This window comes from Plectropomus leopardus, chromosome 13, assembly GCF_026936395.1.
Source record: "Plectropomus leopardus strain MGB_pleo_1.0 chromosome 13, ASM2693639v1, whole genome shotgun sequence".
NCBI lineage: Eukaryota > Metazoa > Chordata > Actinopteri > Perciformes > Serranidae > Plectropomus > Plectropomus leopardus.
In genome coordinates, this window is record NC_142188.1 from 10487619 (window position 1) to 10498867 (window position 11249).

The window sequence follows — 11249 nt, forward strand, 5'->3', positions numbered from 1 at the left end:
ATGTTTGTGTGTCAGTAAGGCGTGGGATCCAGCAGGTGGTGTCCTTTCACCAGGTCAGTGGGGGAGGCTCTCCTCCTTTAACCCCCGCTGCTATAACTCTCCAGTCAGCCAGGCCAGCAGCAGGCGGCAGGGAGGTGACGGCTGGAGCTGGAGCTCTCCGCCTCTTTGTTTCTTCGTCCCTTCGCCCCCTTCGTCCCTGTCAGCCCTCATTTCTCACCGCCTGCAGATCCTCTTCACCTAAAACATCCATTTATCCGTCTCGTCCATCTATGAATCCATCCAAGCTTCCTTCCTTCCTCAGCAGTTCCAGGCAGCGGGCAGAGGCGAGCCAGCGTGCAGTGTGTGTGTGGGGGTTAGTGTAGGGCAGTGCCCGAGCATTAAGCCGTATTAAGCCCTAATTAATGAGTGTGCCAGTCGATAGAGGCCAGTTATTGGATTTGCTGCTTTAGCTGCTGGAAGGAGCACTGCCTTAATCACACACACACACATTCATATACACACACATCCCCCCCTCTGAGACGGGTGTACAAGGTGAGAGAAGGGGTGGATTAGAGAGGGTGTGTGTGTGTGTGTGCTTGTGTGTGTGTGTGTGTCTGTCAATGTGAGAAGGCCAGAGGTTGGCGGTACTCTAGCCAGACAAACTGGGTGTATATGGGGTTGTTGATGTTTGTGCCAGGGGTTAAAGCTTTGCTTACTGCATTACATAAACCTCCAGCTTACAACCTGCAGCCGCTTTAAACATCTCAGTTCACGACCTGACTGACTGATTCACCGGCTGCCCGTTCAGCTCCCTCACTGTCCCACTGCTACGTGTGCAAGACTGCAGTGTTTGTACAGTTTCTCCTTGATAATAATATTTTGGATATTTTACTTCATTCAACACTTTACTTAAGTAAGAGTACAAAACTACTAGCAACATAATATACTTAAAGTATCAAAAGTAGTTTTTGGGAATGTTGTTTGATGTGGTTTTCAGCTGTTTTTTGGACATGTCATATTTTGACATTTTTCGCCATACTATATAGTATGGCATTTTCGGTCCTTTTTTCGACTTTCTATTTTATGGTGTTTTTGGCTGTTTTTGCAACATCCTATGCTATGGCGTGTCTCTGCATACTATTTTATGTTGTTTTAGGTGTTTTGCAGCTGTTTTTTGGACATGTCATATTTTGACATTTTTTGCCATACTATAGTATGGCATTTTCGGTCCTTTTTCTGACATGGTATTTTATGGGGTTTTTTGGCTGTTTTTGCAACATCCTATGCTATGGTGTGTTTGGGCATGCTATTTGATGTGGTTTTATTTGGTTTTCATCTGTTTTAATTAATGTCATATTTTGATATTTTTCTCCATACTATAGTATAGCCTTTTCTGGCTTTTTTTCAACATGCAATACTATGGTGTTTTTGGCTGTTTTTGCGACATCCTATGCTGTTGGGTGTCTCGGCATGCTATTTGATGTGGTTTTTAGCTGTTTTTTGGACATGTCATATTTTGATATTTTTCGCCATACTATAGTATGGCATTTTCGGTCCTTTTTTCGACTTTCTATTTTATGGTGTTTTTGGCTGTTTTTGCAACATCCTATGCTATGGCGTGTCTCTGCACACTATTTTATGTTGTTTTAGGTGTTTTGCAGCTGTTTTTTGGACATGTCATATTTTGACATTTTTTGCCATACTATAGTATGGCATTTTCGGTCCTTTTTCTGACATGGTATTTTATGGGGTTTTTTGGCTGTTTTTGCAACATCCTATGCTATGGCGTGTTTGGGAATGTTGTTTGATGTGGTTTTCAGCTGTTTTTTGGACATGTCATATTTTGACATTTTTTGCCATACTATAGTATGGCATTTTCGGTCCTTTTTCTGACATGGTATTTTATGGGGTTTTTTGGCTGTTTTTGCAACATCCTATGCTATGGCGTGTCTCTGCATACTATTTTATGTTGTTTTAGGTGTTTTGCAGCTGTTTTTTGGACATGTCATATTTTGACATTTTTTGCCATACTATAGTATGGCATTTTCGGTCCTTTTTCTGACATGGTATTTTATGGGTTTTTTTGGCTGTTTTTGCAACATCCTATGCTATGGCGTGTTTGGGAATGTTGTTTGATGTGGTTTTCAGCTGTTTTTTGGACATGTCATATTTTGATATTTTTCGCCATACTATAGTATGGCATTTTCGGTCCTTTTTTCGACTTTCTATTTTATGGTGTTTTTGGCTGTTTTTGCAACATCCTATGCTATGGCGTGTCTCTGCATACTATTTTATGTTGTTTTAGGTGTTTTGCAGCTGTTTTTTGGACATGTCATATTTTGACATTTTTTGCCATACTATAGTATGGCATTTTCGGTCCTTTTTCTGACATGGTATTTTATGGGGTTTTTTGGCTGTTTTTGCAACATCCTATGCTATGGTGTGTTTGGGCATGCTATTTGATGTGGTTTTATTTGGTTTTCATCTGTTTTAAGTAATGTCATATTTTGATATTTTTCGCCATACTATAGTATGGCATTTTCGGTCCTTTTTTCGACTTTCTATTTTATGGTGTTTTTGGCTGTTTTTGCAACATCCTATGCTATGGCGTGTCTCTGCATACTATTTTATGTTGTTTTAGGTGTTTTGCAGCTGTTTTTTGGACATGTCATATTTTGACATTTTTTGCCATACTATAGTATGGCATTTTCGGTCCTTTTTCTGACATGGTATTTTATGGGGTTTTTTGGCTGTTTTTGCAACATCCTATGCTATGGCGTGTCTCTGCATACTATTTTATGTTGTTTTAGGTGTTTTGCAGCTGTTTTTTGGACATGTCATATTTTGACATTTTTTGCCATACTATAGTATGGCATTTTCGGTCCTTTTTCTGACATGGTATTTTATGGGGTTTTTTGGCTGTTTTTGCAACATCCTATGCTATGGCGTGTCTCTGCATACTATTTTATGTTGTTTTAGGTGTTTTGCAGCTGTTTTTTGGACATGTCATATTTTGACATTTTTTGCCATACTATAGTATGGCATTTTCGGTCCTTTTTCTGACATGGTATTTTATGGGGTTTTTTGGCTGTTTTTGCAACATCCTATGCTATGGCGTGTTTGGGAATGTTGTTTGATGTGGTTTTCAGCTGTTTTTTGGACATGTCATATTTTGATATTTTTCGCCATACTATAGTATGGCATTTTCGGTCCTTTTTTCGACTTTCTATTTTATGGTGTTTTTGGCTGTTTTTGCAACATCCTATGCTATGGCGTGTCTCTGCATACTATTTTATGTTGTTTTAGGTGTTTTGCAGCTGTTTTTTGGACATGTCATATTTTGACATTTTTGCCATACTATAGTATGGCATTTTCATCCTTTTCTGACATGGTATTTTATGGGGTTTTTTGGCTATTTTTGCAACATCCTATGCTATGGTGTGTTTGGGCATGCTATTTGATGTGGTTTTATTTGGTTTTCATCTGTTTTAAGTAATGTCATATTTTGATATTTTTCGCCATACTATAGTATGGCATTTTCGGTCCTTTTTTCGACTTTCTATTTTATGGTGTTTTTGGCTGTTTTTGCAACATCCTATGCTATGGCGTGTCTCTGCATACTATTTTATGTTGTTTTAGGTGTTTTGCAGCTGTTTTTTGGACATGTCATATTTTGACATTTTTTGCCATACTATAGTATGGCATTTTCGGTCCTTTTTCTGACATGGTATTTTATGGGGTTTTTTGGCTATTTTTGCAACATCCTATGCTATGGTGTGTTTGGGCATGCTATTTGATGTGGTTTTATTTGGTTTTCATCTGTTTTAAGTAATGTCATATTTTGATATTTTTCGCCATACTATAGTATGGCATTTTCGGTCCTTTTTTCGACTTTCTATTTTATGGTGTTTTTGGCTGTTTTTGCAACATCCTATGCTATGGCGTGTCTCTGCATACTATTTTATGTTGTTTTAGGTGTTTTGCAGCTGTTTTTGGACATGTCATATTTTGACATTTTTTGCCATACTATAGTATGGCATTTTCGGTCCTTTTTCTGACATGGTATTTTATGGGGTTTTTTGGCTGTTTTTGCAACATCCTATGCTATGGCGTGTCTCTGCATACTATTTTATGTTGTTTTAGGTGTTTTGCAGCTGTTTTTTGGACATGTCATATTTTGACATTTTTTGCCATACTATAGTATGGCATTTTCGGTCCTTTTTCTGACATGGTATTTTATGGGTTTTTTTGGCTGTTTTTGCAACATCCTATGCTATGGCGTGTTTGGGAATGTTGTTTGATGTGGTTTTCAGCTGTTTTTTGGACATGTCATATTTTGATATTTTTCGCCATACTATAGTATGGCATTTTCGGTCCTTTTTTCGACTTTCTATTTTATGGTGTTTTTGGCTGTTTTTGCAACATCCTATGCTATGGCGTGTCTCTGCATACTATTTTATGTTGTTTTAGGTGTTTTGCAGCTGTTTTTTGGACATGTCATATTTTGACATTTTTTGCCATACTATAGTATGGCATTTTCGGTCCTTTTTCTGACATGGTATTTTATGGGGTTTTTTGGCTGTTTTTGCAACATCCTATGCTATGGCGTGTTTGGGAATGTTGTTTGATGTGGTTTTCAGCTGTTTTTTGGACATGTCATATTTTGATATTTTTCGCCATACTATAGTATGGCATTTTCGGTCCTTTTTTCGACTTTCTATTTTATGGTGTTTTTGGCTGTTTTTGCAACATCCTATGCTATGGCGTGTCTCTGCATACTATTTTATGTTGTTTTAGGTGTTTTGCAGCTGTTTTTTGGACATGTCATATTTTGACATTTTTTGCCATACTATAGTATGGCATTTTCGGTCCTTTTTCTGACATGGTATTTTATGGGGTTTTTTGGCTGTTTTTGCAACATCCTATGCTATGGCGTGTTTGGGAATGTTGTTTGATGTGGTTTTCAGCTGTTTTTTGGACATGTCATATTTTGACATTTTTTGCCATACTATAGTATGGCATTTTCGGTCCTTTTTCTGACATGGTATTTAATGGGGTTTTTTGGCTGTTTTTGCAACATCCTATGCTATGGCGTGTCTCTGCATACTATTTTATGTTGTTTTAGGTGTTTTGCAGCTGTTTTTTGGACATGTCATATTTTGACATTTTTTGTCATACTTTTGTATGGTATTTTCGGTCCTTTTTCTGACATGGTATTTTATGGGGTTTTTTGGCTGTTTTTGCAACATCCTATGCTATGGCGTGTCTCTGCATACTATTTTATGTTGTTTTAGGTGTTTTGCAGCTGTTTTTTGGACATGTCATATTTTGACATTTTTTGCCATACTATAGTATGGCATTTTCAGTCCTTTTTCTGACATGGTATTTTATGGGTTTTTTTGGCTGTTTTTGCAACATCCTATGCTATGGCGTGTTTGGGAATGTTGTTTGATGTGGTTTTCAGCTGTTTTTTGGACATGTCATATTTTGATATTTTTCGCCATACTATAGTATGGCATTTTCGGTCCTTTTTTCGACTTTCTATTTTATGGTGTTTTTGGCTGTTTTTGCAACATCCTATGCTATGGTGTGTCTCTGCATACTATTTTATGTTGTTTTAGGTGTTTTGCAGCTGTTTTTTGGACATGTCATATTTTGACATTTTTTGCCATACTATAGTATGGCATTTTCGGTCCTTTTTCTGACATGGTATTTTATGGGGTTTTTTGGCTGTTTTTGCAACATCCTATGCTATGGTGTGTTTGGGCATGCTATTTGATGTGGTTTTATTTGGTTTTCATCTGTTTTAAGTAATGTCATATTTTGATATTTTTTGCCATACTATAGTATGGCATTTTCGGTCCTTTTTTCGACTTTCTATTTTATGGTGTTTTTGGCTGTTTTTGCAACATCCTATGCTATGGCGTGTCTCTGCATACTATTTTATGTTGTTTTAGGTGTTTTGCAGCTGTTTTTTGGACATGTCATATTTTGACATTTTTCACCATACTATAGTATGGCATTTTCTGTCCTTTTTTCGACATGGTATGCTATGGTGTTTTTGGCCGTTTTTGTAACATCCTATGCTATGGCATGTCTCTGCATGCTATTTTATGTGGTTTATGTGGTTCTCAGCTGTTTTTTAGACATGTCATATTTTGACATTTTTCACCATACTATAGTATGGCATTTTCTGTCATTTTTTCAATATGCTATATGCATCATCCTATGCTATGGGGTGTCTCGGCATGCTATTTTATGTGGTTTTCAGCGTTTTTTTTGGGTTTTTTTTTTTTTTTTTCAAGAAGGGAGACACAAGTTGATGCTTCAATCAGGAAACGTTTAATAAGAGCACTCGGGTCAGTACAGAAACAAAGTATCATGCAAGTTGCTGTCTGACAAAGGAACAAGTCTGAAACCATGGTATATATGTGCTTCCAACTGATTCCACAAGTGGTGCCCATCAGTCTTCAATAAGTCACAAATACGTTCATAGGGATATCTCCTGAAAATATTGTTGTAGACATCGAGGCGCCAGACCTGAGTGGGTATGGCTTGAGGTCTGATCCCTTTACAATTATTGCCATATGTCCAACATAACTTGCAAGACCAAAGATTTTACCATAAGTAGCTAAAAGTTCACATGAGGAAGATACAGAGATATAAAATAATTGTAAAAGGTATTCAAAAGATACATAATCATAAAAAAAATACATACTAACATTTCCCCCTTTTTTTCTTTTTTTCAAAGTAATTACAAAGATTCTCCATTTCTATTATAACCCATAACATAACTTGCAAGGCTATAGATTTTACAGTAAGTAGGTAAAAATTCACAAGGTAGATAGAGAGATATAAAATAATTGTAAAAAGGTAATCAAATGACACATAATCATAAAAAAATATACACTAACAACATGCTATACTATAAACTACCTCAACATGCTGTACTATGAATTTTGTAGGATTTGGAGGGATCACTTTTTTGACCATTATTCAGCATGCTATAGTATTTATAGTATTTTCAACAAACTATACGTTGGCTTTAAAACACTTTCAGTATTGACTTTTTTGGACTATTTTTTGACATGCTATACTATAAACTGCGTCAACATGCTGTACTATGACATCCAAAATCTAGTATAGTATCTCATCCAAAATCATGAAAAAACATCACAGTATAGTATGTCATCCAAAATCTTGAAAAATGGTCATTGTATAGTTTGTCATCCAAAATGTTGACAAAACACCAAAGTATGTCGTTCAAAATCATAAAAAAAATATCATAGTACAGTATGTTGTCCAAAATCATGAAAAAAGTCATAGTATCGTATGTCGGCCAAAATCATGAAAACACATCATAGTACAGTATGTCGTCCAAAAATCATGAAAACACGTCATAGTATAGTATGTTCTCCAGAATAATAATAAAAAACCTTAATAGTGACGAATAATGTCGCGTTACAACATCTCCTGTTTTACAAATCTAGAGTAGATTTCAGAGCAAGTCTTCAAAAGAGTCATCCAAAGACAACCTCTGATCTCAGTATATGTAGATGCACCGATCGCTTCAAAAACAAGAAGATATATAGCCGAGGACGGCATTTTCTCAGCATGACTCAGATTAGTTTGGTGGTGTGGAGCTGAAGGCCTTCCGTCGACACGCTCTCAACACTTCCCTCATCAAACATTTACAGCATCAGAACAACAGGCTCTGTTTCTGACCTTTAGGCCCTCTGCAGTGTGTGTGCGGCACATCGTTTGTGTCTGTATCTTGTGTGTGTGTGTGTGTGTGTGTGTGTTGCTGTGTGACGTGGCGATACCCTGCTGTGTCGTGCTGGGTGACAGCGTAGGAGGGAGAGTAGGAGGAGGGAGGGGGGTAGCTGGTCAGGACAGCTTGGCAGCCGGCTGTAGGAACACCAGGCGGGGATGGGAGTCAGCGCCCTCGGCCTCCAGGACTGGACACAGCCTCCAGGTCTGAGATTAAGCGCCCAGCAGGCCGCGGGAGGGAGGGAGGAGAAGGCAGCGGCTGGAGGAGGGCGCCGTGGCTGCTGAGGACTGATGTAAAAGGATGCTGGGAAAGTTGTTTGATGGAGAGGAGCTCATGACAAAGAGAGACAGGCAGGAGCAGGATTAAACCCTGCAGTGGGACAGAAGACAGCGGAGGGCAGAGTGAGGACAGTGTGAGGGGGAGCAGGGAGCAGATTTTGGAGGAGAGTTGGGATGTTCGCCTTCCCCGTCTGTCACACGGAGGCAGCTTTTTCACTGCCAACATGACCAGCAGGGCAGGGGCATCTGTCTGCCCCCCAGCTACCTCTCTCTGTCTCTCTCTGCCCCGAGACACAAGTCTCTTCATCCTCTTCTTCATCTTTATCACACGCATCACTCCCGCTTCACTTGTCGCCTTCTGAACCTGCTGAAACAGTGACGGACAAAGTGAAAGATTAATGACTCATGTAAATACACGTGGCTTTCAAAGTTTGTGGGCTTATGGTGCTTTATGTCTTCATGCAGGCTCTGAGTGATGTGGATTCATTTTAATATTTTTTGAGGCCTAAAGAGGTCAAACGCTTCACTATCTGATAGAAAGAAGGACCTGCTCTTAACCCTTTCAAAACTGTGTGTGTTAAAGTATCAGTAATACTATTCTGATAAAATGCAATATAAAATAATAAAACTCCCTGAAAGCAAGACAGCAAGAACTTTTACTGTAATACTTTATACATTTATACTTTTATTTAAGTGAGATCTTAAATGTAAGACTTGTAACAGAGTATTTTAGAAAGCTGTATTTTTACTTGTAAGTACAAAAAATATGTACACCTGGCACCAGTGTGTTGCAGGTCAAAGTGGAGGTCCTTTGTGTGTGTGTGTGTGTGTGTGTGTGTGTGTGTGTGTGTGTGTGTGTGTGTGTGTGTGTGTGTGTGTGTGTGTGTGTGTGTGTGTGTGTGTGTGTGTGTGTGTGTGTGTGTGAACAAATACTAGAGGAGGGGATGAAGGGCTGAATGAAGGGATGAAGTAATGAGCTGCTGGTGGGAAATATCTTGACAGACAGTCCACCTCCATCCCAAAAACAATCATAACACACACTATTCATATACCCGCACCCCCAAAAACCCCAGCTGAAAAACACCACTTCTATCACAAACATGCACACAGGCACACACACACACACACACACACACACACACACGCACACATGCACACATGCACACATGCACACATGCAGTGTCTACTCCCAGTGTGAAGTGAAAGAGTTCATTGTCTGCAGCAGCGGCTGTGTCAAAGGGGACACACTAATTGGGACGTCCCAGTAATGATGAACACTTTGTTTCATAACTACAACACAACTTTCTCACCAGACTGTTAACCTGCTATTTAATTAAGACAACTCTCCTGAATTTTTATGTACTGAACACTGAATTTTCCCTGCCAAGAACTTACTTAATTATCATCCTGAGTCATATATCAGTTGAGTTTTTGACAAATGTCCCTGCTGGTACTGAAGTAAAGGGAATGTCGAAAACTCATAAATCATCTAGAGGTTTGGCTCAGTGGGTAAACCAGGCAGTTCGAATACCTGAGGTTGTTGGTTCAAGTCTTATCTGGGATAGGTGACATTTGACTGATATGGTATAAATAAAATATTGGTTGATATATTTTTCTGCTCTGCTGATATAAGTCATCTTTGTCGTATCTTGCAATAAACATTTAAAACAGTTAAAAAACACACAACTGTCTCCTGAACTTTCATGTACTGAATATTGAATTATCTCTGTCGAGGACTTAGTTGATTATCGGCCTGACTCATATATCAGCCCAGTTCTTGACGGATGTCACTGCTGTTACTGAGATAAAGGGAACGTCAAAAACACAAAGTGTCTGGAGGTTTGGCTCAGTGGGTAAATCAGGTGGTTAGTGTGTCTGAGGTCGCTGGTTCAAGTCTTACCTGGGGCAGGTGACATTTGATTTTCGTCGCGTGAATAAAATGTCGGCTGATGCATCAGTCTGCTCTGCTGACATAAGTCATCAATGACGTACCTTGCATCAAACTTTTAAAAGTTAAAAAACACACAAATGTCTCCTTGTCTCCTGAATTTTCATAGACTGAATATTGAATTTTCTCTGCCAAGAACTTAGTGGATAATCAGCCTGAGTCATATATCAATTGAGTTTTCGACAAAGGTCCCTGCTGGTACTGAGCTAAAGGGAACGTCGAAATCACAGTGAGTGTCTGGAGGTTTGGCTCAGTGGGTAACTCAGGTGGTTAGTGAGCCTGAGGTTACTGGTTCAAATCTTACTTCAGACAGGTGACATTTGACTGAACACAATATCAGCTGATATATTTGTCTGCTTTTCTGATATAACTCATCAGTGTCTTATCTTGCAACAAACATTTAAAACAGCTAAAAAACACACAATTGTCTCCTGCACTTTCATATACTGAATATTGAATTATCTCTGCCTGACTGATATATCAATCAAGTTTTCGTTGAATGTCGCAGCTGATACTGACGTAAAGGGAACATCGAAATTGTATACCTTGTCTGGAAGTTTGGCTCAGTGGGGATGGCAGGTGACCAGTAAACCAATGGTCGTGGGATCAAATCCCGCTGGAAACAGATGACTTTTGAAGTCTGAACACATGAAGTTGGGACAACAGACAGGAAGAACAGTCAAGAGACAAGAAGCTGGGGGAGAGACAAAAAGTTTAAGAGACAGGAAAGTCAGTCAAGTTACAGGCAGTTGGATTGTGAGACAGGAAGGACAGTCAAGAGACAGGAAGTTGAGAAGGTTAGTCAAGTTACAAAAAGTGAAGTTGTACCGCAGGACACTGAGTGAAGGTAGAGAATGATAGTTAGTATCTGCAAATGCATGTTGAAATCAAGGAATATTGGTAAAGAAATGACAAAGTAAAATAAAAAGTAATTTTGAAACTGTGATGTGATAACATACTTTATTCATGAGAGTACTGACATGTTTTAATTTTAATTAATAATATTAAATAATAATAATAATAATATTAAAGTGTATGATATTTTGTTTGTTTATGACAAAATTGTCTCCTTTTCTCTTTAATTTTCATATACTGAATTTTTCCTATCAATAACTTAATTAATTATCGGCCAACTCATATATCTGTCGATTTTAGACAGACGTCGCTGCCGATACTGATTTTGACCTGTTTTGAGCGTTGTTGATTATCGGCCTAACTCATATATCTGTCAACTTTTCGACCAGAGCAGGAAAAGTCCGACTATGGACCAAAA

General features: G+C 38.5%; 1 protein-coding gene across 2 annotated transcripts in view; it reads left to right on the plus strand.

Annotated features, from left to right (window-relative positions):
* Positions 1–11249, plus strand: part of sdccag8 (SHH signaling and ciliogenesis regulator sdccag8) — a 59718-nt gene that overhangs the window by 44130 nt on the left and 4339 nt on the right. The gene's annotated exons all lie outside the window — the stretch shown is intronic.